The sequence below is a fragment of the Triticum aestivum genome, chromosome 3D (genome assembly GCF_018294505.1).
Source record: "Triticum aestivum cultivar Chinese Spring chromosome 3D, IWGSC CS RefSeq v2.1, whole genome shotgun sequence".
Lineage (NCBI taxonomy): Eukaryota > Viridiplantae > Streptophyta > Magnoliopsida > Poales > Poaceae > Triticum > Triticum aestivum.
The window spans coordinates 356077169-356082968 of record NC_057802.1 but is presented as its reverse complement, the minus strand read 5'-3'; positions in this window follow the sequence as shown (position 1 = coordinate 356082968).

Here is a 5800-nt window from a genome sequence, read left to right as displayed (position 1 = left end):
GGTACATGGACACACTCTCCCCGCTCGTTGCTATGCTTCTCCTAGATAGATCTTGCATGATCGTAGGAAATTTTTTGAAATACTACGTTCTCCAACAGTGGCATCCGAGCCAGGTCTCTGCGTAGATGTTATATGCACGAGTAGAACACAAAGAGTTGTGGGCGATAATAGTCATACTGCTTACCAGCATGTCATACTTTGATTCGGCGGTATTGTTGGATGAAGCAGCCTAGACCAACATTACATGACCGCGTTCATGAGACTGGTTCTACCGCCGTGCTTCGCAAACAGGTAGCTAGTGGGTGTTTGTTTCTCCAACTTTAGTAGAATCGAGTTTGACTACGCCCGGTCCTTGTTGAAGGTTAAAACAGCACAACTTGACGAAAAATCATTGTGGTTTTGATGCGTAGGTAAGAATGGTTCTTGCTGGAAGCCCGTAGCAGCCACGTAAAACTTGCAACAACAAAGTAGAGGACGTCTAACTTGTTTTTGCAGGGCATGTTGTGATGTGATATGGTCAAGACGTGATGAGATATAAATTGTTGTATGAGATGATCATGTTTTTTTAAAGTTATCGACAACTGGCAGGAGCCTTATGGTTGTCTCTTTATTGCATAAGATGCAAGCGCCATATAATTGCTTTACTTTATCGCTATGCGATAGCAATAGTTGGCAAGACGACCATGTGATGACACATTGATAAAGATCAAGATGATGGAGATCATGGTGTCATGCCGGTGATGATGGAGATCATGACGGTACTTTGGAGATGGAGATCAAAGGCACAAGATGATGATGGCCATATCATGTCACATATTTTGATTGCATGTGATGTTTATCTTTTATGCATCTTATTTTGCTTAGTACGACGGTAGCATTATGAGATGATCCCTTACTAAAATTTCAAGGTATAAGTGTTCTCCCTGAGTATGCACCATTGTGACAGTTCTTCGTGCTGAGACACCACATGATGATCGGGTGTGATAAGCTCTACGTTCACATACAACGGGTGCAAGCCAGTTTTGCACATGCAGAATACTCGGGTTAAACTTGACGAGCCTAGCATATGCAGATATGGCCTCGGAACACTGAGACCAAAAGATCGAGCGTGAATCATATAGTAGATATGATCAACATAGTGATGTTCACCATTGAAAACTACTCCATCTCACGTGATGATCGGACATGGTCTAGTTGATATGGATCACGTGATCATTTAGATGACCCGAGGGATGTCTATCTAAGTGGGAGTTCTTAAGTAATATGATTAATTGAACTTAAATTTATCATGAACTTAGTCATGATAGTATTTGCATATCTATGTTGTAGATCAATTGCTCACGTATAGCTTCCCCGTTTTATTTATGATATGTTCCTAGAGAAAACTAAGTTGAAAGTTGATAGTAGCAATGATGCGTACTAGGTCCATAATCTGAGGATTATCCTCATTGCTGCATAGAAGAATTATGTCCTTGATGCACCACTAGGTGACGGACCTATTGCAGGAGCAGATGCAACGTTATGAACGTTTGACAAGCTCGGTATGATGACTACTTGATAGTTTATTGCACCATGCTTTACGGCTTAGAACCGGGACTTCAAAAATGTTTTGAAATGTCATGGAGCATATGAGATTTTCCAAGAGCTGAAATTGGTATTTCAGACTCATGCCCGAGTCAAGAGGTATGAGACCTCTGACAAGTACTTTGCCTACAAGATGGAGGAGAATAGCTCAACCACTGAGCATGTGCTCAGAATGTCTGAGTACTACAATCGCTTGAATCAAGTGGGAGTTAATATTCCAGATAAGATAGTGATTGACAGATTTCTCTAGTCACTATCACCAAGTTACTGTAACTTCGTGATGAACTATAATATGCAAGGGGTGACGAAAACGATTCCCCGAGCTCTTCGCGATGCTGAAATCAGCGAAGGTAGAAATCAAGAAAAGCATCAAGTGTTGATGGTTGACAAGACCACTAGTTTCAAGTAAAAGGGCAAGGGAAAGAAAGGGAACTTCAAGAAGAATGGCAAGCAAGTTGCCACTCCCATGAAGAAGCCCAAAGCTAGACCCAAGCCTGAAACTGAGTGCTTCTACTGCAAAGGAAATGGTCACTGGAAGTGGAACTGCCCTAGATACTTGGCGGATAAGAAGGATGGCAAAGTGAACAAAGGTATATTTGATATACATGTTATTGATGTGTACTTTACTAGTGTTTATAGCAACCCCTCAGTATTTGATACTGGTTCAGTTGCTAAGAGTAGTAACTCGAAACGGGAGTTGCAAAATAAACAGAGACTAGTTAAGGGCGAGGTGATGATGTGAGTTGGAAGTGATTCCAAGGTAGATAAGATCACCATCGCACACTCCCTTTACCTTCGCTATTAGTGTTGAACCTATAATAAATGTTATTTGGTGTTTGCGTTGAGCATAATATGATTGGATCGTGTTTATTGCAATACGGTTATTCATTTAAGTCAAAGAATAATTGTTACTCTATTTATATGAATAAAACCTTCTATGGTCTTACATCCAATGTAAATGGTTTACTGAATCTCGATCACAATGATACACATAATATTGATGCCAAAAGATGTAAAGTTGATAATGATAGTGCAACTTATTTGTGGCACTGCCGTTTAGGTCATATTGGTGTAAAGCGCATGAAGAAACTCCATGCTGATGGGCTTTTGGAATCACTTGATTATGAATCACTTGATGCTTGTGAACCATGCCTCATGGGCAAGATGACTAAGACTCCGTTCTCCGGAACAATGGAGCGAGCCACTGACTTATTGGAAATAATACATACTGATGTATGTGGTCCAATGAGTGTTGAGGCTCGCGGCGGGTATCGTTATTTTCTGACCTTCACAGATGATTCAAGCAGATATGGGTATATCTACTAAATGAAACACAAGTCTGAAACATTTGAAAAGTTCAAAGAAATTCAGAGTGAAGTTGAGAATCATCGTCAGAAGAAAATAAAGTTTCTACGATCTGATTGCGGAGGCAGATATTTGAGTTACGAGTTTGGCCTTCATTTAAAAACAATGTGGAATAGTTTCACAACTCATGCCACCTGGAACACCACAGCGTAATGGTGTGTCTGAACATCGTAATCGTACTTTATTAGATATGGTGCGATCTATGATGTCTCTTACCGATTTACCACTATCATTTTGAGGTTATGCATTAGAGATAGCTGCATTCACGTTAAATAGGACACCATCTAAATCCGTTGAGATGACACCGTATGAACTGTGGTTTGGCAAGAAACCTAAGCTGTCGTTTCTTAAAGTTTGGGGTTGCGATGCTTATGTGAAAAAGCTTCACCTTGATAAGCTCGAACCCAAATCGGAGAAGTGCGTCTTCATAGGATACCCAAAAGAAACTGTTGGGTACACCTTCTATCACAAATCCAAAATGCAAGATCTTTGTTTCTAAGAATGGATCCTTTCTAGAGAAGGAGTTTCTCTCGAAAGAAGTAAGTGGGAGAAAGTAGAACTTGATGAGGTAATTGTACCTTCTCTCAATTTGGAAAGTAGCTCATCAGAGAAATCTGTTCTCGTGATGCCTACACCAACTAGAGAGGAAGCTAATGATAATGATCATGAAAAACTTCAGATCAAGTTACTACGAACCTAGATTCCGACACCAGAGTGGTACAGTAATCCTGTTCTGGAAGTCATGTTGCTAGACCATGATGAACCTACGAACTATGAGGAAGCGATGATGAGCCTAGATTCCGACAGATGGCTTGAGGCCATGAAATCTGAGATAGAATCCATGTATGAGAACAAAGTGTGGACTTTGGTGGACTTGCCCGATGGTCGACAAGCCATTGAGAATAAATGGATCTTCAAGAGGAAGACGGACGCTGATAGTAGTGTTACTATCTACAAAGCTCGACTTGTCGAAAAGGGTTTTTGACAAATTCAAGATGTTGACTATGATGAGATTTTCTCACTCGTATCGATGCTTAAAGTCTATCGAATCATGTTGGCAATTGCCACATTTTATGAAATCTGACAAATGGATATCAAAATTGCATTCCTTAATGATTTATTAAAGAAGAGTTGTATATGATACAACCAGAAGGTTTTGTCAATCCTAAAGGTGCTAACAAATGTGCAAGCTCCAGCGATCCATCTATGGACTGGTGCAAGCATCTCGGAGTTGGAATATACGCTTTGATAAGTTGATCAAAGCATATAGTTTTATACAGACTTGTGGTTAAGCCTGTATTTACAAGAAAGTGAGTGGGAGCACTACAGCCTTTTTGATAAGTATATGTGAATGACATATTGTTGATCGGAAATGATGTAGAATTTTCTGTAAAGCATAAAGGAGTGTTTGAAAGGAGTTTTTCAAAGAAAGACCTCGGTGAAGCTGCTTACATATTGGGCATCAAGATCTATAGAGATAGATCAAGACACTTGATAAGATTTTTCAATGAGTACATACCTTGACAAGATTTTTTAAGTAGTTCAAAATGGAACATTCAAAGAAGGAGTTTCTTGCCTGTATTGCAAGGTGTAAAGTTGAGTAAGACTAAAAACACGACCACGGAAGAAAATAGAAAGAGAATGAAAGTCGTTCCCTATGCCTCAGCCATAGGTTCTATCAAGTATGCTATGCTGTGTACCAAACCTATTGTGTACCTTGCCATGAGTTTGGCAAGGGGGTACGATATTGATCCAGGAGTGGATCACTTGACAGTGGTCAAAATTATCCTTAGAAGACTAAGGAGATATTTCTCGGTTATGGAGGTGATAAAGAGTTTGTCGTAAAGAGCTACGCCGCTGCAAACTTTTACACCGATCCAGATGACTCTGAGTCTTAATCTGGATACATATTGAAAGTGGGAGCAATCAGCTAGAGTAGCTCCATGCAGAGCATTGTAGACATAGAAAATTTGCAAAATACATACGGCTTTGAATGTGACAGACCCATTGACTAAGCTTCTCTCACAAGCAAAACATGATCACAACTTAGTACTCTTTGGGTTTTAATCACATAGCGATGTGAACTAGATTATTGACTCTAGTAAAACCCTTTGGGTATTAGTCACATGGCGATGTGAACTATTGGTGTTAAATCACATGGCGATGTGAACTGAATTATTGACTCTAGTGCAAGTGGGAGACTGAAGGAAATATGCCCTAGAGGCAATAATAAAGTTGTTATTTATATTTTCTTATATCATGATAAATGTTTATTATTCATGCTAGAATTGTATTAACCGGAAACTTAGTACATGTGTGAATACATAGACAAAACAGAGTGTCCCTAGTATGCCTCTACTTGACTAGCTCGTTAATCAAAGATGGTTCTGTTTCCTGACCATAGACATGTGTTGTCATTTGATGGACGGGGTCACATCATTAGAGAATGATGTGATGGACAAGACCCATCCCTTAGCTTAGCATAATGACCGTTTAGTTTTATTGCTATTGCTTTCATCATGACTTATACATGTTCCCCTAACTATGAGATTATGCAACTCCTGAATACCGGAGGAACACCTTGTGTGTTATCAAACGTCACAACCTAACTGGGTGATTATAAAGATGCTCTACAGGTGTCTCCGAAGGTGTTTGTTGGGTTGGCATAGAACAAGATTAGGATTTGTCACTCCGTGTATCGGAGAGGTATCTCTATGCCCTCTCAGTAATGATCATCACTATAAGCCTTGCAAGCAATGTGACTAATGAGTTAGTAATGGGATGATGCATTACGAAACGAGTAAAGAGACTTGCCAGTAACAAGATTGAACTAGGTATGTTGATACCGACA